We start from the raw sequence: 26072 nt of genomic DNA, 5'->3' as shown, positions 1-26072 counted from the left end.
TCCTCCTGGACACTGATACCCTGAAGTGGGCCTGGGCCTTGAACCTCCCTCCTACTTAGAGGGGCGAGTCCCCTCTATTCTGGCTGCTGTGGTAAAGGGGCTCCCCCTGCCATACAAAGATGGGAGGTGTCTCTCACTGGAAGGGGCAAGTTTCCTCCATTATGTCTCTGGAGATACACGAGAGCCTCCCCCCACACCAAGGTGTGAGGGGTCTATTGCCTTGAGGGGTGAGTCCCCTCTACCCTGGTTCTGGCGGTATAGGAGCTCCCCCTGACACCCAGGTGGGAGGAGTCTCCCACCTGGAAGGGCGAGAGTCCACTCTACTTTGGCTGGTGCCATATAAGATCTCCCAGACACACAGGTGGGAGAAGTCTCCAGCCTGAAGGGGAAACTACCCTCTACCATGGCTGCAGTGGTATAAAATCTCACCTGGACACCAGGTGGAAGGGGTCTCCGGGTTGGAGTTGCAAGTCCCCTCTACCCTGGCTAAGGCAGAATACAAGCTCGTCCTGGCACCAAGATGGGTGGTAGGAGGGGTCTCTCTTCTGGAGGAGCGTGTCCACTGTACCCTGGCTGCAGCAATATATGTTTCCCCTGACACCTGTGTTGGGGGGGGGTGCTTCCTCCTGGAGGGGCTAGTGGGCTCTCCCCTGGCTGCTGCTGTATAGGAGCTTCCCCAGACCTCCAGGTGCAAGGAGTTCCCTGCCTCAAGGGGCGAGCCCCTTGTACCCTGGCTGAAGTGGTTTAAGAGGCTCCCCAAGACATCCAGTTGGGAGAGGTCTCCCGAAAGGAGGGGCGAGTCCTCTCTACACTGGATATGGTGGTATGGGAGCCCTGCCACCATACCCACATGGGAGGGGTCTCCAATATAGAGGGGCAAGTCCCCTCTACCTGGTTTCTGTAGTATATGAGCTTGCACTGACACCCTGGGTGGAGAGGTCTCCCACCTGGAGGGGCAAGAACCCTCTACCCTGGCTATTGTAGTATATGAGCTCCCCTGACACCAAGGTGGGAGGAGACTCCTGCCTGGAGGAGCATGTTCCCTCTAACCTGGCTACACCCAGCTACACCCAGGTGGGAGGGGTCTCCTGGAGGGGCAAGTCCCAACTACCCTGCTACAAATGAATATGAGCTCCTCCACCCACATCCAGGTGGGCGGGGTCTCCCGCCTGGAGGGGTGAGTCTCCTCTACCCTGGCTCCCACAGTTTACTAGCTCCACCTGATACCCAGGTGAGAGGACTATCACGACTGGAGTGGCGATTTTCCCCTACCCTTCCTGTGGCTGTATAGGAGTTCCTCTGGACACCCGGGTGGAAGGAGTCTCCCGACTGGAGGGGTGTGCCTCTCTACTTTGGGGATGACAGTATAAGAGCTCCCTCTGATACCTATGTGGGAGGGGTATCCTGCCTGGAAGGCCAATTCTCCTCTACCTGGGATGTGGCAGGATAAGAATTCGCCCTGACATTCTGGTAGGAAGGGTCTCCCGTCTAGAGCAGGGAATCCCTTCTACCCTAGCTGTGCAGGTATACAAGCTTCCCCAGACACCCAGTTGAGTGGGGTCTCCCAACTGGTGGGGGAGTCCTCCCTAACCTGACTTTGGTAGTACACAAGCTATACAAGACACCAGCACTCCGGAGGGAGGGGTCTCCCACCTGGAGGGGCAAGTCCCCTCTACTTTGGCTGGTGCAATGTAAGAGCTCCCAGGACACCCACTTGGGAGGTGTCTCCCAAATGGAGGAGCAAGTACCCTCTATGCTGGCTGAAAGTTATAGGAGCTCCCCCAGTCACTAAGGTGGGAGGGGTTTCCCGACTAGAGGTTTGAGTCCCCTCTAACCTTGCTGTAGTGGTATAGGAGCTCCCCTGACACCCGGGTGGTAGGGTTCTCTCGCCAGGAGGGGTGAGTCCCTGCTACCCTGACTCGGTGGAATAAGAGCCCTGCCAGACACCCAGGTGGGAGACGTCTCCACCCTGGCAGGGCGAGTGCCCTCTACCCTGGCTGCGGTGTTATATGTGCTCCCCTCAACACTCAGGTTGGAGGGGTCTTTGCCTGGAGAAGCGAGTCCCCTCTAACTTGGCTGCAGTGGTATACAAGATCCTCACAACACTCAAGGGGGCGGGGTCTCCCTCCTGGAGGAGGGAGTCCCCTCTTCCCTGTTTGGGGTGGTGTACTAACTCCCCAGACACTCATTTGGAAGGCATATCCTGCCTGGTGAGGCCTGTCCCATCTACCCTGCCTGCAGAGGTATACGAGTTCCCCCAGACACCCATGTGAAAGGGGTATCACTCCTGGAGGGGTAATTCCCTGTTACCCTGGATGCAGCTATATAGGAGCCCCCCATACAAACCCAGATGTGAGGGGTCTCTTGCCTAGAGGGATGAGTCGCTGCTACTCTGGCTGCACCTATATAGAGCTCCTCCTAACACCCAGGTGAAAGTGGTATGCCACCTGGAGGGGCAAGTGCCTGCTACCCTGGCTGCAACTGTACATGAGAACCCCCTCCCACTGGGCAAAAAGGTGGAAGGGATTTCATGACTGTAGGGGTGATTCCCCTCTACATGGGCTGAGGCAGTATACAAGGTAGCCCCTCAACCAAGCTGGGAGGGGTCTTTGGCCCGGAGGAGCCAGTCCAATCTACCCAGGCTTCAGAGGTATAATAGCTCCCACAGACAACCTTGTCTGTTTTCATTCACCTAGGCCCAGGTGCTATCACTTGGCTCTCCATTACTGGGCACAGCTCCTTTCTTGAGGCCCTGGGTGCCCTTCTCCAGGACTTGTCCATTGGTTTCAGACCCCTTTTACCGGCCCCCTCTGTGCCTCCCCCACTGATTCTCTCATGATGTGATATCCTGGCAATCCTTGGACCCTCCTCTCCCCCCACTTCTCCCTACCCTATGCTGCTCAGATGGGTCCTGGAAACCCGACCCCTGCCACTTCCACACACCAGGTATCTCATCACAGTACCCTCTTTGTCCCCAACTTTGGTCTTTGTCCTTCTCTTAGGATCTACTCACCTGGCCCAGAGGAGAAGAATTGGCTCACCTTTACGCCCTGAATGCTCCCTAAGGGAAACACAGCCCTTCCACTGGCCTGATTCCTCTTCACAGCATGTAGCTTGAGGCCTGGAATTTAACATGGACTTGCTCCAACCCAACCCTGAGCGATCCCCACCCTTCTCTCCCCTGCCCTCTGGCCTTCCATGCTGCCACTACCAAAACCCAGCTCTCCCTAACCCTGTCCCATTGTGCTCCAGTTCCTGGGCCTGGGCATTCACCTGAGCCCCTGGCCATGTTCCTCATGGCCCTTGGCATAGCAACGAGTCTCTTCGTGTTGGGTCTGACCTGGGGGCCCCTTGTTTGGCCCCACCAGTGGGCTCTGCTAGGTGCCCCTTCCCTTCACCTAGTATTCACACATCCCATTCCTACCATTCCCTTTGCACCTTTCTCTGATGCTCACAGGTCTCCTGCTCCTTTGGTCTCCCATCACCATTGATCAGGTGGATCCCTTGCCTGGTCACCTGGATTGGGCCCTGTGTCTCACCCCTATGAGCACCCACCCCAACACCCTTGCGTGCCCTCGTGTAATCCACCTTCTGGCCCCCTCCCTTTTCCAGGCCTCCTTTGCCAGGACACTGGCCACTGATTCTCATCTGATCCAGGGTGCCTTATGGGAAATAATGTTATGGCCCTCGCCTGGGTCACTTGCTCTCCCTGGTTGATTGGTCCTGCACCAGGAACCCTGAAACCTGGAGGTGGCCCTGGGCCTGGAGATGTACTGCCTCCTGTTAGATCCCTTGCCTTCCTTCCCAAATGTAATCCACTGTCCTGAGCCCCTTGCCCAAGCCCTGGCCCTTGACTCTCTGTTACCTAGTCTGGCTTCTCTCTTGAGCCTCTGGTGGCCCTTCTTGCTCACAGCTTTTCTGGGCATTGTCTGAGGGCCCCTTGCTGGGGCCGCTTCCCTTCTCCCCTTGGCTTTCCTGGACTGCAGTACCCTAGTGCAGCCCTGCCTGCCTGACCCTGCATTCCCTTCTCTCTCCTGGCCTGGGCCCTCTTCTAAGTCTCTTGCATGGGCTCATTGATGGGGTCTTAGTCCCCACCCCATCCACACCGATCCTGCAGCCCATCAGGCACTGCCCTGCTATGGCCATCCTGTTCTTTCTGTCTCTGCCACGCCTGCCTTCCCAGAATGCTCACCCAGGCTAGGCAACTTGATTGGGCCTCTTGGGCCTGAGGGCTCCCTTCGGAAATCGCCACCCTGCCCCTTGCCTGGGCCCTTTGGACTCCCTCTGCTAGGGCCCTACTCCCAACCCCTGACAACCTACAATCAATCTGAGCCTTGAGCCATTCTCCCCTTGTGCCATTGACTCCACTTTCTCCCCTCCCCCTGCTCCCCCTCCATCTTTCTTTTCATTCAACCAGGCCCAGGTGCTAGCACTTGACTCTCCAATATTGGGCCTGCCTCCTTGCTTGAGACTCTGAGCCATTCTCCTATTTCTTGAGGACCTTTCCCTCTCACTTGGTTTCACGCCCCTATTGCCTATCCCCTACTTTGCCTCCCTTCTGATCCTTTCATGCTGTGATATGCTGCCACTGCATGGACCCTTCACTCCCCCTGCTTCTCCCTACCCTCTCCTGCTGGAAAGGGTACTGCAACTCCCCCCGACTTCTGAACACCAGGTATCCCCTCACAGTACCCTCTGCAGCACCCCTTCCTTTGGTCCAGTTCCCTCTCTGAGGATCTACTCACCTGGGGCAGAGAAGCGGAGATTGCTTGTCTCTGTGCCCTGAATGCTCCCTATGGGAAACACAGCCCTGCCACTTGCCTGAGTCCCCCTCACTGCCTGAACCTTGAGGCCTGGCAGTTAACATGGACTTGCTCCAACCCAGCCCTGAGAGATAACTTCCCTTCCCTCCAGATTTCCATGTTGCCTCTACCACAACCCAGCCCTCCCTAACCCTGACCTTTTGTGCTCAGTTCCCTGGAACTGATAGTTCGCCTGAGCCCCTGACTGCATTCCTCATGGCCTTTGGCATAGCAAACAGTCTCTTCACGTTGGGTCTTACCAGGGGGGCCCTTGCTTAGGCCCACTAGCAGGCTTCCCTATGTTCCCTTTGGCTTCTCCTCATACTCATGCAGCCCCTTCCTCCTCTTCCCCTTATGCCTTTTTTTTTTTTTTTTTTTTGGTGCTTGCAGGTCTCCTACTCCTGGGAGCCACCAACACATTGATCAGGTGGGTTTCCTGCCTGGGCACCTTGCTTGGGTCATGGGATTCACCTCTATGCATACCCACCCCACCCCATAGCGTGCCCTCCCATCACCCTCCTTCTGACTCCCTTCCTTTTTCTGGCCTACTATGCCAGGACCCTTCCTGTAGTTTCTCATCTGATACAGGGTGCCTTATAGGAAAAATGTGCTGGCCCTTGCCTGGGCCCATGGCTCTCCCTGGGTGCTTGGTCCAGCACCAGGAACCCTGAAACCTGGAAGTCGCCCTGGGCCTGGAGCCTGACTGTTCCCTGCTGGATCCCATGCCTTCCTTTGCAAATGTAATCCACTCTTCTGAGCCCCCTGCTCAAGAACTGGCCCTTGGCTCTCTGTTCCCTGGCCTGGCTTCTTGATTTATCCTCTGGTGGCCCATATTGCTCATTGCATTTCTGGGCATTGTCTGAGGGCCACTCGCTGGAGCCGCTTCCCTGCTTCCCCTGCTATTCCTGGATTTCAGTACCCTAGTTCAGCCCCATCTTCCCTGCCCGGCATTCCCTGCTCTCCCCTGGCCTGGGCCCTCTTATATATCCCTTGACTGGGCTCCTTGCTGGGGTCCTGGCCCCACCCCACCCACACCTGTCCTGCGGCCCTTCAGACTGTGCCCTGCTTTGGTCCTCCTATCCTTTCTGTCTCTGCGATGTCCGCTTACCTGATCCCCTTCCCAGGATGCTCACCCTGGCCAGGAGACTTTATTAGGCCTCTTGACCCTGGTGGCTCCCTTTGGAAAATGTAGCCCTGCCCATTGCCTGGGCCCTTTGGCCTCCCTCTGCCAGGGCTCTGCTCCCAACCCCTTACAACCTACAGTCGATCTGAACCTCCAGCCGTTCTGCCCTTATGCCACTGACTCCACTTTCTCCCCTCCCGCTGCTCCCCCTCCATCTTTCTTTTCATTCAGCCAGGCCAGGTGCTAGCACTTGGCTCTCCATTACTGGGCCTGCCTCCTTGCTTGAGACCCTGAGCCATTCTCCCACTTCCTGAGGACCCTTTCCCTGTCCTTTGGTTTCTGGCCACTGTTGCCTGCCCCCTCCTGTGCCTCCCCTCTGATCTCCTCATGCTATGGTTTGCTGGCACTGCCCAGACCATCTGCTCCCCCTGCTTCTCCCTACCCTGTACTGCTATAATGGGTCCTGCAGCCTACCACTCCTACACTTCCACACACCAGGTAACCCCTGAGAGTACCCTCTTTGTCCCCCCTTTGGTCCAGGACCTCTATGAGGATCTTCTCACCTGTGGTTGAGGAGTGGAATTGGCTTGCCTCTATGCCCTGAATGCTCCCTAGTGGAAACACAGCCCTGCTATGCACCTGAGTACCCCTCACTGCCTGAACCTTGAGCCCTGGAAGTTAACATGGACTTGCTCCAACCTAGCACTGAGCAATCCCTTCCCTTCACTTCAGTCTTCCTTGCTGCACCTACCACAACCCAGCCCTCCCAAACCCTGACCCCTTGTGCTCCAGTCCCTGGCCTGGGTGTTCAACTGAGCCTCTGACTGTGTTCCTCATGGCCCTTGGCATAGGAAGGAGTCTCTTCGTGTTGGGTCTTACCTGGGGGCCCATTGCTTGGCCCCGCCAGTGGGCTCTCCTAGTTGCCCCTTAGCTTCTCCTGGTCTTCACACAGCCCTTTCCACCCCTTCCCCTTGTGCATTTTTCTGGTGATTGAAGGTCTCCTGCTCCTTGGGTCCCCATTACCATAGATCCAGTGGGTCCCTTGCCTGGGCGCCTGGCTTGGGTCCTTGGTCTCGCCCCTATGCGCACCCACCCCGACTCCCTTACATGCCCTCCCGTCATCCTTCTTCTGGCCCCCTTCCTTTTCCTGGCCTCCTTTGCCAGGACCCTGCCAGAGTTTCTCATCTGATACAAGGGCGCCTTATGGGAAACAATGCCCTGACCTTCTCCTGGGGCCCTTGCTTTCCCTGGGTCCATGGTCCAGCACCAGCAACCGTGAAACCAGGAGGTGGCCCTAAGCTTGGAGCCTAACTGTCCCATGCTGGATCTTCTGCCTTTCTTCCCAAATGTAATCAACTCTCCTGAGCCCCCTGCCCAAGCCCTGGCTCTTGGCTCTTCGTTCTCTGGCCTGGATTCTCGCTTGAGCATCTAGTGGCCCTTCTTGTTCACTGCTTTTCTGGGATTGTCTGAGGTCCTCTCACTGGGGCTGCTTCCCTGTACCCCTTGGCATTCCTGGACTGCAGTACTGTAGTTCAGCCTGTGGCCTGCTCCTCAATCCTGACACCCTGCAGTGAATCTAGGCCTAGAGTCTTCCTCTCCCCATGCCATCGGTTCCCCTAACTCCCCTTTCTCCTCATATACCACTTCATCCAGGAGAGAAGGGCCTCGCCCTTCTAGATGGGAGACCACTCCCTCCTGGGTGTCAGGGAGCTCCTAAAGCCCAACAGCCAGGGTAGATAGGACTCTCTCTTTCACGTGGGAGACCCCCCAACCTGTGTGTCAGGGGAAGCTCCTATTCCACTGCAGCCAGGGTACAGGACACTGACCACTATAGGAAGAAGACTCCTCACACCTGGGTGTTGGGGGAGCTCAAAACATCCACAGCCAGGGTAGACATGACTCGCCACTGGAGGCAGGAGACCTCTCCCACCTGGGTGTATGGGGGACCTCCTATATCACTGCAGCTGGGGTAAAGGCAACTCACATATCCAGGCCAGAGACTCACCCACCTGTGTGTCAGGGGGAGGTCCTTTACCGCAGCAGCCAGGATGGAGGGGACTAGCCCCTCCAGGTGAGAGACCCATTCAACCTGGGTGTCAGGGAAAGCTAGTAAACCACTGAAGCCTGGGTAAAAGGTACTCGCCCCCCCTTCAGATGGGAGATCCCTCACATCTGGGTTTGGGGGGGGGTGATTTTATACCGCATCAGCCAAAACAGAGGGGACTCGCCCCTCCAAGCAGGCGACCACTCCCACCTCGGTGTCTGGGAGAGCTGATACACCCCCTCAGCAAGGGTAGAGGGAAGTCACCCCTTTAGGAGGGAGACCCCACCCACCTAGATGTCATGGGATGATCCTTAACCCCTTCATCCAGGGTAGAATGGACTCACCCCTCCAGGCGGAAGACCCTCTCCCAACTGGGTGTCAGGTAGATTCCATATAACCCAGCAGCCAGGGTAGAGGCAGCTCTCACCTCCAGGTGAGAAACACCTCCCACCTGGGAATGGGAGTAACTCGTATACCCCCTTAGACCAGGTAGCAGGGTAGAGGGGACTCCCACTCCAGGAGGAAGACCCCTCCAAAGTGTGTGACTGGTTGAGCTCTTATACCTCCAGAGCCAGGGTACTGGGGACTTGCCCCTCTAATCGGGAGGCCCCTCCCACCTGGGTGTTGCGGGGAGCTTGTTTACTTCAGCAGCTATGGTAGAGGGGACTCTCCCCTACAGGTGGGAGACCCCTCCAACCTGGTTGTAGTTGGAGCTCTTATATTGCAAGAGCTAAATTAGAGGGGACTTGCCCTTTCATGCGGGATACCACTCCAACCTGTCTGTCTGGGAAAGCTTGTATACAGCCACAGCAAGAGTAGAGGAGACTCATTGCTCCAGGTGGGAGACCGTTCCCATCTGGTAGTCTTGTGGAGCACATATACCCCGGAAGCCTGTGTAGAGGAGACTCGCCTCTCTATTCAGGAGACTCCATATACTGGGTGTCGGGGAACTCCTATACAGCCAGAACCAAGGGAGTGGGGACTGGACTCTCTAGGCAGAAAATCCCTTCCACCTGGTTGCCAATGGAGTTTATATACTGCCATAGCAGGGTAGAGGGGACTTGCCATTGGAGGCAGGAGACGCCTCCAACCTGGGTGTAGGGGGATCTCCTGCCTGGAGGGGGGAGTCCCCTTTATCCTGGCTGTGGTGGTATATGAGCTCCCACTGACACTCTGGTTGGAGGGGTCTCCCGCCAGGAGGGGAAAGTTCTTTCTTCCTTGGCTATGGTGGTATATGAGCTCCTACTGAAAGCCAGGTTGGAGGGGTCTCCCGCCTGGATGGGCAAATCTCCTCTACCCTGGCTAAGGTGGTATACAAGTACCCAGTAACACCGAGGTGTGAGGGTCTTTCACCTGAAGAGGTGAGTCCCCTCAACCCTGGCTCCAGGGCTATAAGAGGCCCCTCCTACCCTGAGTAGGAAGGGTTCTCCTGCCTGGAGGGCAAGTCACTACTACCCCAGCTGCAGCTGTATACAAACCCCGCCCCCTCTCCAGACACCCAGGTGGGAGGGATCTTCTGCCTGGAATGGCAAGTCCCTTCTATCTTGGCTAAGGTAGTATAGGAGTTATCACCATTTCCAGGTGGGAGGTTTCTCTCTCCTGGAGGTGCAAGTTGTCTCTACCCTGGTTTCTGGAGTATATGAGCTGCACCTGACAACTAGTTGGGAGGGATCTTCCACCTAGTGGGGCGAGTCCACTCTACCTGGGCTAAGGGTGTATAGGAGTTACTCCCATTCCCAGGAGGTGTTTCTCTCCTGGTTGTGCAATTTGGCACTACACTGGCTACTGGGGTACATGAGTTCCACCTGACATCGAGGTTGGAGGGGTCTTCTGCCTGGAGGGGTGATTCCACTCTACCCTGGCTGCAGAGGTTAAGGAGCTTCCACTGACACCCAGGTGGAAGGGGTCTCATGCGTAATGGGGTGACTTCCCTCTATGCTGGCTGAGGGGGTGTACCAGCTTTCCCGACACCCAGGTGGGAGGGGTCTCCTGCTTGGAGAAGCGAGTCCCCTCTATTCTGGCTGCTGTGGTATAGGAACTCCCCACCCATACCCAGATGGGAGGGGTCTCCCTCTTGAAGGGGCAAGTCCCCTCTACCCTGGCTGCAGTGGCTTACTAGCTTTCCTTGACACCCATGATGGAGGGGCCTCTTGCATGAAGGGGCGAGTCCCCTCTACAATGGCTGCTGGGTAAAGGACCTCCCCCTGACACCCAAGTGGGAGGGACTCTGGCCTCGAGAGGCGAGTCCCCTCTATCTTGGCTGCAGTGGTATAGGAGGTTCCCCCTACACCCAGGTTGGAGGCGTCCCCTGCCTCCAATGACAAGTCCCCTCTACCCTGCTATGGCAGTATATAAACTCCGTTGGCAACCAGGTGGACGGGATTTTCTGCCTGTAGAGTCCAGACCCCACTCCCTTGGCTTTGGCTGTATAGCAGCTTCCCGACACCCAGTGTATGGAGTCTCCTGAATAGAGGGGCGAGTCTCCTCTACACAGGCTTCGGGGGTATATGTGCTCCACAAAACTACCAGATGGAATGAATATTCGACCAGGCGGCTAGAGACCCCTCTACCCTTCTGCAGCAGTATAGGTATGGGTATGGGGGGGTGGGGGCTCGTATATCACAGCAGCCAGAATAGAGGGCACTCGCCCCTCCAAGCAGGAGACACCTCCTACGAGGGTGTCTGGCAATTCTGGTAAACCAATGCACCCAGGGTAGTGGGAAGTCACCCCTCTAGGCGGGGCACCCCTCCACCCTGAGGGTCATGGGAAGTTCCTTAAACTCTGCAGCCAGGGTAGAGTGGACTTGTCCATCCTGGTGGAAGACCCCTCCAACCTGGTTGTCAGGTGGAAGTCATATACCCCAGCAGCCAGGGTGGAGGCAACTCACACCTCCAGGTGAGAAACACCTCCCACCTGGAATGGGAGTAACTCCTATAACCCCTTAGCCCTGGTAGAGGGGACTCGCCCCTCTAACCAGAATATCCATCCCACCTGGGTGTAAGGTGGAACTCATATACCCCAGCAGCCCATATAGAGGCAACACACCCATCCAGGCATGTCCAGGTGAGAGAGACACCTCCCACCTGCAATGGGGATAACTCCTATATGGCCTTAGCCAGGATAGAGGGGACTTCCTCCCCAGTCAGGAGATGCCTCCCAAATAGATGTCTGGCGAGGGGGGCTCGTATACAGCTGCAGCTTGTGTAGCAGCAACTTATCCCTTCAGACGGCAGACCCCTTCCTACTGAGGGTAAGAGAGGGATCTTTTACACTCGCAGCCATGGTTCAGGGGACTCACCCCTTCAAGTGGAAGACACTTTCACCTGGGTGTCAGGGGTAACTTGTACACCACCTTAGCCAGGGTAGAGGAGACTTGTGGATCCAGGCGGGATACCTCTCCAACCTGGCTGTAAAAGGGAGTTCTTATACCATCATAACCAGGAAAGAATGTGCTTTCCCCTCCTGGCAGGAGAACCCTCCAACTAGGGTGTCAGGGGGAGCTCATATACTGCAACAAGCAGGATAGAGGGGATTCACCCCTTCAGGCAGAAGACCCCTTCAACCTGGGTGTCAGCATGAGATCATAAACTGCCAAAGCCAGGATAAAGGGGACTCGACCCTTCAGGCAGGAGACCCCTGCCCCTTAGTGTCAGGGGGAGCTCTTATACCACCACAGCTATGGTAGATGGTACTTTCTCCTTCAGACAGGAGAACCCTCCCACCGGGGTGTTGGGAGGAGCTCCTATACCACCACAGCCAGGGAAGAAAAAACTCATCCCTTCAGGGGGAAGACTTCACACCTGGGTGTTGGGGGAGCTCTGATACTGCTTCAGGCAGGGTAGAAGGAACTCTACCCTCCAGACTGGAGACCTCTTCCACCTGGGTGTCCTGGGGATCTCCTATACCACTGCAGCAGAGTAGAGGGGACTCTAGCCTCCTGCCCAGAGACTTCTCCCAAATGCATGTCAGGGGACCTCCTATACTGCAGCAGCCAGGGTAGAGGGAAATCACTCCTCTAGGCAGGAGACACCTCCCACCTGGGTGTCAGGTGGAGCTCATATACCCCAGAAGCCAGGGTAGAGGCAACTCCCTACCTGATGTGTCTCCAGGAGAAAGACACATCCCACCTGTGAATGGGGCAACTCCTATACTGCCTTAGGCAGGGTTGAGGGGACTCCCCACTTCAGGTGGGAGACCTACCACCTGGGTGTCCTAGGGTACTTGTATACCACCTTGGCCAGGGTAGAGGAGACTCGCCCATCCAGGCAGGAGACCCCTCTAATCCGGGTGTTAGTGTGAGACCATAGACTGCCACAGCCAGGATAAAGGGGACTCGCCCCTCCAGGCAGGAGTCCCCTCCCACCTGGGTGTCAGGGGGAGCTCGTATACAACTGCAGCCATTGTAGAGGTTACTTTCCCCTTCAGGTATGATACCCCTTCCACCTGGGTGTCTGGGAGGGTTTGTATACACCCACAGCCAGGGTAGAGGGTACTCATTGCTCCAGGTGATAGACCATTCTGCAAGTCTGGGGGAGCTTGTATACCCCCATGCCAGTATAGAGGAGACTCGCCCTGCCTTTCGGGAGATCCCATATTCTGGGTGTCCAGGGAGCTCCTATACAGCCAGAGGCAAGGGACTGGGGCCTCGAAACTCCAGGTGGAAGATCCCTTCCACCTGGTTGTCAGTGGAGTTCATATACTGCCATAGTAAGTAGAGGGGACTCTCCACTGGAGTCAGGAGACCCCTCCAATCTGAGTATTGGGGGGGCCTCCTATACCACTGCAGCCAGGGTAGAGGGGACTCGCCTCTCCAGGATGGAGACCCTCCCACCTGGATGTCAAGGGGAGATCCTTTATTTCTGTAGCCAGGGTGGAGGGGACTCGACCCTCCAGGCGAGAGACCCATCCAACATGGGTGTCAGGGAAAGCTAGTTAACCACTAGAGCCAGATAGAGGGGACTCACCCCTTCAGGCGAGAGACCCCCTCCCATCTGTGTATGGTGGGGAGCTCTTATACCAAAGCAGTGAGAATAAAGGAAACTCACTTCTTCAAGCAGGAGACCCCTCTAATCTGGGTGCCTGAGAGAGCTGGTACACCCCTCTAGGTGGGTTTCAGGGGAAACTCATTAACCTCTGCAGCCAGGGCAGAGTGGACTCGCCAGACCATGAGAAAGACCCCCTCCCACCTGGATGCCCATATACTTCAGCAGCCAGGGTAGAGGCAACACGCAACTCCAGGTGAGAGACACCTCCAACCTGGTAATGGGGATAACTCCTATCTGCCTTAGCAAGGTTAGAGGAGACTCACCCCTCCAGGTGGAAGATGCCTCCCACATGATTGTCTGGCGAGGGAGGGCATACAGCGACTACTGGGGTAGGGTGTGTATACAGCTGCAGCTAGGGTAGCAACGACTCACCCCTGCAGGCGGGAGAACCTTCAGTACTGAGGGTAGGAGGGACCAGCCAGGGTTGAGGGACTTGCCCCTTCAGGCGGTAGACCCTACCACCTGGGTTTTGCAGGGAACTTGTATACCATCTTGTCCTGGATAGAGGAGATTTGCCCATCCAGGTTGGAACTCCCTCTCACCTAGTTTTCAGTGGGAGCTCAGATACCCCCACAGCCAGGATAGAGGGGAGTTGTTCCTCCTGGCCAGAGACCCCTCTCACCTGGGCTTCAGTGGGAGCTCTTATACCACTGCAGCCAGGGAAAGGGGACTTACCACTCCAGGAGGGAGACCCCATCCACCTGGGTGTCCTGGGGTGCTCCTATACTTCTGAAGCTAGAGTAGAGGGGACTTGCACCTCTAGGCTGGAGACCCCTTCCCCCAGTGTGTTAGGGGGAGTTCATGTACCACCACAACCAGAATAGAGGTGACTCGCCCTTCCAGGTGGGAGACCCCTCTCACCTGGGTGTCTGGGGGGCTTGTATACCTTTGCTATGAGGGTAGAGGGGAATCTCTGCTCCACTCAGGAGACCCTTCCCGCCTGTGTTTCAGGGGGAATCTTGTATGCTGTCACAGCCAGGATAGGGGAGACTTGCCACTTCAGTACAGAGACCCCTTCCACCTGGGTGTTCTGGGGTGCTCCTTTACCACTGAAGCCAGGGTAGAGGGGACTTGTCCTTCCAGTCAGAAGACCCCTCACACCTTAATGAATGAGTGAGCTCCTATACCTCCACCGCCAGGGTAGAGGGGTCTCACCCCTTCAATAGGGAGACCAATCCCAACTGGGTGTCCTGGAGAGTTTGATTACTGTAGCAGCCAGGGTAGAGGGGACTCGCCCCTATAGGTGAGTGACCCCTCCCACCTGGGTGTAGCGGGGAGCTCCTATATTGCCACAGCCAGGGTAGAGAGAAAAACGCTCCTGCAGGCAGAAGCCCCCTCCTACCTGGGTGTACTGGAAGCACTTTTATGGCATTAGCTTAAGTAGAGGTGAGTCGCCTTTCCAGCGGGGATACCCCTCACACCTGGTTGTTGGGGGATGCTTGTGTACTGCCAAAGTCAAGGTAAAGAGGACTCGCCCGTCCATGAGGAATACCAGACCCACCTGTTTGTAGGGGGGGTGTGGGCTTGTATACCACCTTAGCCAGAGTAAAGAAGAGTTGCCCCTCCAGGCGGGAGAGCCCTTCCACCTGGGTATATGAGAGAGTTTGTATACCACTACAGCCAGGGTAGAGAGGACTCATTGCTACAAGCGGGAGACGCCTTCCACCTGAGTGTCGGGGGAGCTTGAATACTGACAAAGCCCGGGTGGGGGAGACTCGCCTGTCCATGGGGAAGAACACTAACAACAGTTTGTGTGTGGGGGGGAGCTCATATACCACCACATCCAGGATAGAAGGGACTCAACCCTCCAAGAAGGAGACCCCTCCCACCTTGGCTTCAGTGGGAGCTCTTATACCATTGCAGCAAGGGTAAAGGGGACACCCCATTCCAGGAGGGAGACCCCTTCCACCTGGGTGCCCTGGTGTGCTCCTGAACTCCAGGGGAGAGGAGACTCGTACCTGTAGAGAGGGACCCCTCCTACCTGGGTGTCTGGGGGAGCTTCTATACCATTTCAGCTAGAGTAGAGCGGACTAGCCCCTCCAGTCTGGAGATCCCTTACGCTTGGTGTTGGGGGGAGCTCCTATAATGCCAGAGCCAGGGGACAGGGGAATCGACCCTCCAGGCTGAAGATCCCTTCCAACTGGTTGTCAGGGGAGTTCATATACTGCCACAGACAGGGTAGAGGGGACTCGCCAGTCATGGCAGGAGACCCTTCCCACCTGGGTGTCAGGGGGAGATCCTTTACTGCTGAAGCCATGGTAGAGGGGACTCGACCCTTCAGGCAAGAGACCCATCCAACCTGTGTGTCAGGGAAAGCTAGTATTCCACTGCAGCCAGGGTAGAGGGACTTGCCCATTCAGGTGGGAGACCCCTCCCAACTGGGTAGGGGGGTGCTCTCGAATACAAAACCTGACAGATAGAGGGGACTCCAAGCAGGAGGCCCCTCCCACCTAGATATCAGGTGGAGCTGATATACCCCAGCAGCCAGGGTAGAGGCAACTCCCATCTCCAGGTGAGAAACACCTCCCACCTGAGAATGGGAATAACTCCAATACTTCCTTAGCCAAGATATTGGGGACTTGCCCCTCCAGAAAGAATACCCCTCCCACCTTGTTGTACAGGGTAAATTTATACCACATTTGCCAGGGTAGAGGAGACTTGCCCAATCTGGAGGCACACCCCTCCAACCTGTCTGTCAGTGGGAGCTCATATACCACCACAGCCAGCGTAGAAATTACTTTCCCCTATTGTCAGGAGACCCCTCCCACCAGGGTGTCAGGGATGAAAGGAAAGTGACCACAACATTCCCAGTGACCACTGCTTTATTGCAGCAGTGGCAAAGAGGAGAGAGAGAGAGAGAGAGAGAGAGAGAGAGAGAGAGAGAGAGAGAGAGAGAGAGAGAGAAAGGGCAAGGTAGAGCGAAAGCAAGAGAGGGAGACAGTGAGAGAAAGACAGGGGGGCCTGGCAGGAGGGAGTTTTATAGCCAAATTCTAATGGAGTCTCTGGGTCTGCAGGCTGCCTTGTTGGCAGACAAAGATTAGATCACACAGTAGATGGTAATGGTGACATCTTCTGCCTTCAGACAGATGGGGCAGGGGTCAGATGTAGGTTTCTTTTGCACCAGACAGGTGGAGGTCAAGTGTTCAGCCTTGAGTGGGGTTGAGTATTCAGCCTTGATGCAAACAGGTGATAAAGAACAATACATATGGGTGTTTGAGTGTGTGGGTTATCCTGCAGACAACGTAGTTCAGCCTGTCCTGCACCTAACATTCCTCCCTTTTTGTTTTTCTAAGTTAAGAGGGCTGGGGCTTGGTGCAAAAATTTTTGGCTACTTCCTGCTGATAGGAGATGTAATGGGGCCTACCTGGGAGAGCAGGGGAATGTTCAGAGACAGGCTAGGGAACACCATGGCAGCTAGTGATAACATCCCATGGCTATTGACAGTTATCTCAGAAGGGCAAACTCCACAAGTTTCCTTAAAGCCATAGGTTGTCAATGGCATCAAACCATATCTTAGAGGAAGAGATACTTTGTATCAGCCATTGATCCTCTTTCAGGAACTCTAGGAAGTATCAGAGGTGGCTTGGTTGAATTCAGAAATGATAAGAGTGACTGCCCAATTGCAGCCAGTGGAAGAGCAAACGCCTTGATCCATAAATTGAGAGTGGGTGGTGTCATCCTGGTGCCAAGTAACTTGGATGTTAAAGCGCCATCTGTGGCTGGGATAGAAAATGAGGATTGAGGTTTGTGGGGAATGTGGAGCATCAAAATGATGTTGAGGCCTTTGGAGACTAGTTGAAAAACCTAAGAAGTGAAGTCTGGACGATTGCCGAATTGGAAGATGATGGGAAGTCCAAACCTGGGAATGATCTCCTCAATGAGGATGGAAGTCATGGTGTCAACAATTTCTCTGGATGCAGGAAAGGCTTCTATCCAACCTGAAAAAGAATCAACTGAAGTAAGTATGTAGTGAAGCTTTTTGTGCCTAATCATGTGAGTGAAGTTCATCTTCCAGTCTTCGTCTGGCTGGTGGCTCCTCATCTGATGTGTGGGGAGTTTAGGTTTGATGCTTCCTTGTGGGGATACTTAGAGTAGACAGAACAAGCAGAGTGAACCTGATGTAGAATAATTCTTATTCGTAGGAAGTGAAAGAGGGGTTGTAAAAACTGAAAAGTGGGTTAGACAGGGTTTTAGATGGGCACAGATTCTCTGGATCCAGAGGAGTTGGTCAGGAGTCATAGATCTCCGTCTTGGGCATCAGGGCTGGTAGTCTTAAAGTAAAGTACTTAAAGAAGTAGTTGATTGAGTGGCTGGTTGGTGAATTCATGTATCTGATTTGCAGGAACTTCTGTAGGCAATTTAATGGGTCATGGTCCTATTAGGAGAAACATAAATTTGACTAATAAGGGTGCTGCAATGGGGAGGAGCCAAGGCCATATTTGACTGAACATTCCCATTGGAACCTGTTGGCCTAGTTGCTGTATCCTCTTTTCTAACTGTTCTTGTCCTTCATTACTCCCAGGAATGACTGTGTTTTGGCTTAACTCTTTTTCATAGGTGTTGAAGATCAAGCTGGTCAAAATGACTTCGTTTCTATCTATTGTTGAGAGTCAGCCAAGTTCCCATAGTGGTTGCTCGTGGGGGAACTTGAGAGCAGCTTCTTAGTTCTCCTGGTGACATTTGCACCAGGATGAGGCCAGGTTTTGCTTGACCATGTGGGTTCCCTTGGAAGAATCAAGGATGTCTCCTGTCTCCAATGACCCTCCTATTCACTGCAAGTGCACCGATTGGCTTTCATTCTCCATGGGTCTCATTAATCTACCTGATCATGAGGTATTGTGGCCCAGAGTTGCCAAGCTCTTTAGAGAAGTTTTCTGTTCCCTAGATTCAGAGTGATTCAAAGGGTAAGAGCCAAATAATCGTTTTCTTGGTCATTTTAATTTAAGTCTTGATCTTAAACATCTAGCAAGGTCAGTTTCACCATTCTTTAAGTACTGAGCTTTAGCTTAAATCTGGCCTACTTTGGAGTCAATCTGTTATGTAGTAAAGATGGGCGACAGAGCCTTATCTCAGGTAAGGTGAGGCTCTTTATAAATCTTAGGTAAAGTATTCTAGTATTGAAGCTGATCTTTGCTTTTAAATATCAATTTATAAAATTCACATATATTTTTGTTTGAGGTCACTTGAATATTAGATAACACAATGTGATATTACATTTAAATTGTACCCCAGTGTATATAAATTTATATTAATCTTATTGATAACAGGTCCAGTTATAGAAAATTAAATGATATAAATAAATCTCCAATGTGTTATTTTTATAAGTCTAAAATTACCATGCAATATTTTGGAGAACACCAGCTTGATATAATTATTTTAAAGCTTCTATCTTGAAGATTAATATACCTGGAAAATATGAACACATTTAATATACAAAGAAGAGTAATAGTACCACACTTACTATGGATGTTTTTACATTATCAATTTTAGCTCTTAAAGAAATAACATATTACAATATTGCAAAATAACAATTGTTGTTTAACCATAGCTGTATAATGCTTAATTCCTTCAAGATTAGTTGCTCAAAAAACTTACATATATAATATACTTACACATACCTTCTTCATCACTTACTTAAAACTATATAGCCAACATATACAGACCTTCTTTATTACTTGCTTAAACCCTCTTATTTACTTAATCATACAGACTTTCTTATCCAGAATCCTTTTTTCCCATCTATTAAATCCATACCTAGAACCTTGTAATTTCTCTTTCCCATCTGTTAGCCCTTCTTTATTCACATTTTAAACAATCCTTGTAAATTTCTGAATTTAGGCAAAATATTCCATTTTAATAAGAGATATTTTGTTATTTGCAGTACACAATTAATCACATCTGTTTACCATTTCATGAAAACATAAACAATGTTTAAGTATATAGAATTATACTGTTGTAGTGATGGACAAGCGACAAGTCACCTAAGTTAGTACCCAAAATAGAGAAAACAGTTTTATTTGGTTGCAGCTAGATTCAGAGGACACATCTTCTGCTGTAATCAATTAATCACATGAATCCCAAGTTTAGGTAGTTTCAGAATTTTGTAACAAGCATGTAAATGGTGGGGCTCAAAAGTTCACTGTCTGCAGAAGTTCACATAAAAGCCATGTTTTTCCTCTGTTCTGAGCAAGTTAACCCTTCAAAGACACCTGAGAAGGGTAGAGCTTCTTTTTCCTTTTCTTTCCTTCCCCTGCCAACTGTTACATGGAGCCCAGTTGGTAACTTCTCTTATCTTAGAAATGTAGTCATCTCTGTGAAGCTAATCTCAAGGCCACTGGCCTTGTTTATATATTTTTGTGAAAAACTATTAAGGGGGTGCCCATAACCTGGAGTGCTAATTGTTTTTTTTTCCACCCAGTGGCTAAATAAAACAGAGCAACACGAAAAGAGGAAGTTTATCTACATTAAACTTTTCTGTAGAGATTCTTTGCTGACAGATCTAAAATCAGCCATGGAGATGATTTCTGGAGAAGGTCAGTTAAGACTTTTCTGTGGGCCTGTGTAGGTAGTGGGAAGATGGGAATGTGGGGCTGAAAGCAGCTAGGGTGGATCTGAGAATGAGGAAGGAGATGTAAAAGAATAATGGGAAAGGGGTTTGGGATTTTCCCTATCAAGGAAACCTTGAGCAGTAGAACAGGTAGAGCAGAAGGGAGGACAGGAGTGAATATCCCAAAAAGCCTGTAAGGGATGTTAAATTCTTAGTAATCTGTTTTCAGTGATGATAAAGCAACTTTAAAGGCCATTTTCATCATATCTCAGATGGGGGTCCGAGGGCTCTCCTCACCTAGTTTGAGCATTGGTTTAACTGGTAAGAGGACCTGGTGGGACTGGGTTTTGAGGTTATTCAAGAAGCATTGTAATGGAGAGTCAACCATCAGAGGGTGCTTATTACCCATTTCACAAACATAGTATAGGGGAGAGAGACGGGGACACAAAAGTAGTATAGGGTAGAAGGAAGGAGATGCAAATGTAGTGTAAGGGAAATGGAGAAAATGATTTATTGGCAAAATGATCATCCCTGCTAGAACCAAAACGCAGGATTGCCTAGTGGCATGTTCGAGCTGCAGAGATTGGTTGTCACTGAATCCTGATTGTAGAGGCTCCCATCCTGGACAAGGCTGGAGCCATGGGAGACCTTGGCCAAGGCTTTTTGGGACCCCTGCTAGAGAGGCCAGAGACTCCCAGGGCTGGAAAGTGGGGAGAGAGAAAGGAAGGGGAGGGTAAGTGTATCTCTATCAGCCAAGTCTTAAAGGTGCGAGGACTAGGACTTTATGAGAACCACCAAAATCATGAAGGTCTGGGTGGAGTGTGATATTAATTCTCTGTTATGTGTTCCTGAAGGTTACACAGTCTTTTGAGGCTTACCTACAAAACCTATGCTGGTAAACCAGCAGCTTCGAGGGGGAACAGATATAATTTTGAACCCAAGAGTCCAATCTGCTCAAGAAAGGAGTCCCTGAGGGCCACCGTGCTTTCTTCCCCACAGGTGGACAAAGGGGTTCACTGGAAGATCAAAGGTCAAATATTCCTGATGCCACCATTGGGTTTAGGACTCCAGGAAGGGGAAACTCACCAATTGAAGGCTTGGGGTGCATGTAGTCTGGTGGTTGAGAAAATTGGGTTCAGGTTGTCTGATGAGTGGCACGTCTGAAGGAAGAGGGACCCAAAAGTGGTTTTAACCCTTTTTCCGGGTTTTGGCACCAATGAAATGTAAGTGACCACAACAGTTCGGAGTGACCTCTCCTTTATTGCAGCAGTGCAAAAGTGGAGAGAAATAGAGAGGAAGAGAGAGAGAGCGAGAGAAAAAAGCGAGATCAATGCCGATTGAAAGCAAGAGAGATAGACATGGAGAACAAGAGGATGGGGCCCCGCAGGAGGATTTTTTTTATAGCCTAATTCTAATGGGATTTCTGGGTATGCAAGCTGTCTTGTTGGCGTACAATTATTTGATCACACAGTAGATGCTAAGTGTGTCATCTTCTGCCTTCAGGAAGATGGTAAGGGGTCAGATGTGGGTTTCTGTTGCACAAGACCGGTGGGGGTCAAGTGATCAGCCTTGAGAGGGATTGAGTATTCATACTTTTTGCAACAGGAAATAAAGGACGAGACAGAGGGGGAGTGAGTGTGTGGGTTATCCTGCAGCTAATGTTTGTTCAGATGTCCTGCAGACAACTTATTTCAGCATGTCCTGCACCTGGATCTCTTTAACGATGCAGAGTGCATATACCGCGACAATCAAGGTAGAGGGGACTTGTCCCTCCATGCAGGAGACCCCTCCCTCCTGGGTGACCTGGGGAGCTTGAATACTGCAGCAGCCAGGCTAGAGGGGAAATGCCCCACAGGTGGGAAACCCCTCCCACCTGGGTTTGTGTGTGGTTGAACTACTATACTGCTGCAGCTAGGGTTGAGGGAAATCGCCCTTCCAGGCCAAATACCCTCCCCGCTGGGTGTCAGGTGAGCTCCTTTACTGCCACAGCCAGTATAGAAGGAACTCATGCTTCCAGGCGGGTGACCCCTCCCTCCTGGGTGTCTGGGAGATTCTATACTGCATTAGTCAGAGTAGAGGGTACTCTCTTCCCCAGGCAGGAAGCCCATCCTATCTTGCTATGGGGGTTGGATTCTATGCAGCTTCTGCCAGGAGAGAGGGGACTCACCCTACTAGGCAGGAAACCTCAAAACCCTGGTTGTCAGGGGATCTTATATACTGACAGAGGCAGGGAACAGGGGACTTGCCATTCCAGACGAGAGACCCCTCCCAACTGTGTGTGTGGGGGAGCTCTTATTCCACTATAGCCAGGGTAGTGTGGACTCGCTCCTCCAGGCAGGAAAAACTTCTCACCTGGGTGTCGCGATGGAGCTGGTATACAACCTTAGCCAGGGTATAGAGGACTCATCACTCCAGGTGAGAGACCCCTCCCACCAGGTTTTCTGGGGGGAGCTCCTATACCATCCAAGCCAGGGTATATAAGGTATATATACAGCTATATAGAGAGTGGGTGTATGCCACTCCATTTGGATTATCCATCCCACCTGGTTGTTAAAGGGACCTCTAATACAGCTGCAGCCAGGGTACAAGGGACTCAATCCTCCAGGCTGGAGATGCCTCACAACTTGGTCTTAAAGGGATCTAGTATACCACCACAGCCAGGGTAGAGGAAACTCTCCCCTCCAGGCTGGAGACTGCTTTCACTTGGGTGTCAGGGTGGGGGTGCTCTTATACCAATGCAGCCAGGGTAGAAGGGACTAGCCCCTCCAGACAGGAAACCCCTCCCACATGGGTGTCATGGGAAGTTTGTATACCACCTTACCAGTGTAGAGAAGACTCATCTCTCAAGGAAGGAGACCCCTCCAACCAGGGAGTCAAGAGGAGCTCTTATACCACAGCAGCCAGGGTAGAGGGGGATTGCCCCTCAAGGCAGAAGACCCTTCCCACCTAGTTGTCTGGTGGGGTGGGGTCATAAATTGCCCTAGCAAGGGTAGAGGGCACTCACCCCTCTAGTCAGAAGAGCCCTCTCTCCTGTGTGTCAGGGGAGCTCCTAAAGTGCTGCAGTCAGGGTAGAGGGGACTCGCCCCACCAGGCATGAATCTTCTCACATCTGGGTGTTGCAGGGAGTTTGTATACCAATTTAGCCAGGGTAGAAGGGACTTGAGGTGTGAGTCACCTCTACCCTCGCTGTGAATGTTTTGAGCACTCCCCAACACCCAGATGTAAGGCGTCTCCCTCCTATAGTGGTGACTGTCCTGTACACTGACTGCAGCGGTATAGGAGCTTCCCCTGACATCCAGGTAGGAGCGGTCTTCCTGGTCGAAGAGGGAGTCCCCTCTACCCTGGCTGCTGGCATTTAGGAATTTCCCAACACCCAGGAGGAAGTGGTCTCACATCTGGAAGGTTGAGTCCCCTCTCTCCTGGCTGAGGCGGTATATGGGGAGAAAGGGAAGTAAGGGGAATAGGTGGCACAGGGAGCAGAGGGCTCAAGGCTTAGATTCACTGCAGGGTGTCATGATTGAGGAGCAGGCCCCAGGCTGAAGGAGGCCAAAATCCCCAGAAAGGGGCACTGCTACCATTTTCCAAAGGAAGACTGAAGGGACAAACATCCCAGTTTCAGCCCCTGGCTGTGGTGACCATCATGGGAAAGGGATCTGGAAAAGGAGCCTAGCAGGGACAAGGAAAACAGGAGGGCTGAAGGAAGGTACAGTGTGAAGTGATGGATGAAGTGTGTTTGTGATGTGTGGGACAGGACCACAGAAAACAGTTCAGACTAGGGACCTAGAGGCGGACTCAGGCTAGGGGAGAGCAGAGGAGGGTGGGGCCAGACAGACAGGGGCTGCACTAGGGTTGTGAGAGGCAGAGAAGCCAAGTGGGGTGGGAAAGTGGCCCCAGCAAGGTGCACATTTCAAGCCCAGGGAAGATGGAGCAAGAAGGATCCCCAGAGCTCAAGAGAGAAGACAGTCCAGGGAATGGGGAGCCAAGGGCCAGCATTGGAGCAGGTGGCTCAGGTCAGAGGACAGTGCTGGGGAGGGAAGGCAGGAAATCTAGCAAGGGGGAGGAAGGCTCGAGGTCCAATGCCACTTCCACATGTCAGGGTTGCCAGTGTTGCCCCAAGAGCCTAGGGAGAGCAAGTAGCCCAGTCAAGTGTCAGGGTTCAGTTTCCCATAAGGCACCCTGGCCTATATGAGGATCAAGGGCCAGAGATCAGGTCAAAAAGCCTGGCAAGGGACAGGGGCCAGGAGGAGTGCGATTGAGGGCACAGTGAGGGGTCACAGTGGGTGCAGAGACTGGCAAGTCTCAGGACCCAATCAAGGAGCCCAGGTAAGGGACCCACCCCACCAAAAGGTATTAGGGACCCAAGGATCAGGAGGCCCTTGCTCCAGGAAATAGAACTAAGAGAAGGAGAGGGAGGATTGCCACTAGTATATGGAGATAGAGTACTGTGCAAAGGGCACAAAGGGGAGCAAGCTAGGTGGCCAAATCAAGCGGCGCCCAGGTCAGACATAATAGAAAGAGACACCAGAGAAAGGAACACAACCCCAGTAATGGATAAGGATCTCAGGCTGGTTGCCAGGCCAGGGGAGTGTAGGGTGAAGTGTCAAGGTGAAGAAGGGCTGGGTTGGCTTAGGGGAAGCTTGCAAGGCTAGAGGGCAGGAGAGGGAAGGCAGGGAATGGCCCAGGGCAACATCATCACTAGGCCCAAATCTACTACTAGATGTCAAGTTTGGGTGGCAATGGGGGCCCAGACTAGAGCCATGGCTGTGTTGCCCATAGAGATACTTCAGGGCCCAGAGGCCAGCCAATTCAATTCCTCTGCTTCAGGCGAATAGATACTCAGAGAGAGACCAGGACCAATGGAGGGCAATGTGAGGGATACCTTTGGTCCAGTATTCTGTGGGTGTTGGTGGGAAGCCAGCAACAATTGGAAGAAACCAGGCTAGGGAGAAGCAGGAAAAGGGAAGGGCACTGGCAATGACAAAATACCACTGTATTTTGGGAACAGAGGGGAGGTACAGAAGTGGGGAGCCAGCAAGGGGACTGAAATCAAGGGACAGGGACAGGGTCCTGAAGAAGGATGACCGGGGGCTCCAGCAAGGAGTCAGGCCACAAATGGGGAGCCAAGTTCCAGGACCCAGTGCTGGGTCCCATGAAAACAGACAGGTCTGTGGAGGGGCGAAAGGGGAGCAAGGGTAGTTGATGGTGCAGGGAAAGGAGGTTTCAAAGCCCAAGTTCACTGCTGGGTGTCAGGATGGAGGAACAGGGCTTGCGCTGAGAGAGTCCAAAGGGCCCAGGAAATGGCCACAGCTATATATTCCCAAAGGGAGCCCACAGTGTCAAATGCCCAGTGCCAGTCCCCTGGACATGGTGACCGTCATGGGAAAGGGATCGTTAAAAAGGGCCCAGCAGTGACAGGGAGAAAAGGAGGGACAAAGAATGGTACAGCATGAAAAGCCATGGGAAGGGTGTTGATGGGGTGGGGGCCAGGACTCTCAAAAGGAACCCACATTCGGGACGAAAAGGAAGGCCCAGGCCATGAAAGGGCAGTGAAGGGCAGGGCCAGGCAGATAGGTGACAGTAGGGCTCTGTGGTTCAGGGAAGCCAAGGGGAGCAGAGTACTATCCCAGGGAGACACACAGTCCAAGCCCAGGGAAGCACAGAACAAGAAGGGCCCCCAGAAGCTCAAGCGAGGAGGCAGGTGAGGGAATGGAGAGCCAAGGCTCAGGGCTTGGGCAGGGGGCTCAAGACAGTGGACAATCTTTGGAGAGATTGCAGGTTTTCTGGCAGGGTGCAGACAGGTTCCTTGCCCAGGGTGACTGCCAGGTGTCAGGGTTCTGGGTGTAGGACCAAAGGCCCAGAGAGAGCAAGGGACCTAGGCGAGGGGCAGTACTCAGTTTCCCATAAGGTGCCCTGGCTCAGATGAGAATGCAGGGAAAGAGACCTGGCAAAAGAGGCCTGGCAATTGAAGCGGCCCAGGAGGAGGGCTAGGGGAGTGCATGGCTGGGAGTCTTTGTGGGTGCGTGGGGGGGCAAGATCCAAGAGCCCAGCCATGTGCCCAGGCAAAGGACCCACCTGACCGACAATGGATGAAGATCCCAAGGAACAGGAGACCTACAAGTGCCTGGGGAAAGCACGAGGGGAAGGGTTGGATGGGCTTAGCTAGGACCAGGAGACAGAGAATAGTGCAATGGGCACATAGGAGAACAAGATGGCGCTCCCAAGAAAGGGGACCCCATGTCAGACCCAACAGAAAGAGACTCGATGTTACGCCAAGTGACATGAGGAACACTGTTTGTGGCTCACATGAACGCCCTGGTCTGGGGACTGAAGTGCAAAGGGTTAGGATTAGAGAGGGCTGGGTTTGGGTAGAGGCAGCATGCAAGGCGAAAAGGCAGGGGACGGAAGGGAGGAAATCTCTCAGGGCCGGATTTCAGCCAGTCACATATTAATTGCCAGACCTCAAGTTTCAGGAAGAAAAGGGGACTCATGCAAGAGGCAAGGCTGTGTTTC

This window comes from Marmota flaviventris, chromosome 20, assembly GCF_047511675.1.
Source record: "Marmota flaviventris isolate mMarFla1 chromosome 20, mMarFla1.hap1, whole genome shotgun sequence".
Lineage (NCBI taxonomy): Eukaryota > Metazoa > Chordata > Mammalia > Rodentia > Sciuridae > Marmota > Marmota flaviventris.
This window is presented reverse-complemented; position numbering follows the sequence as displayed.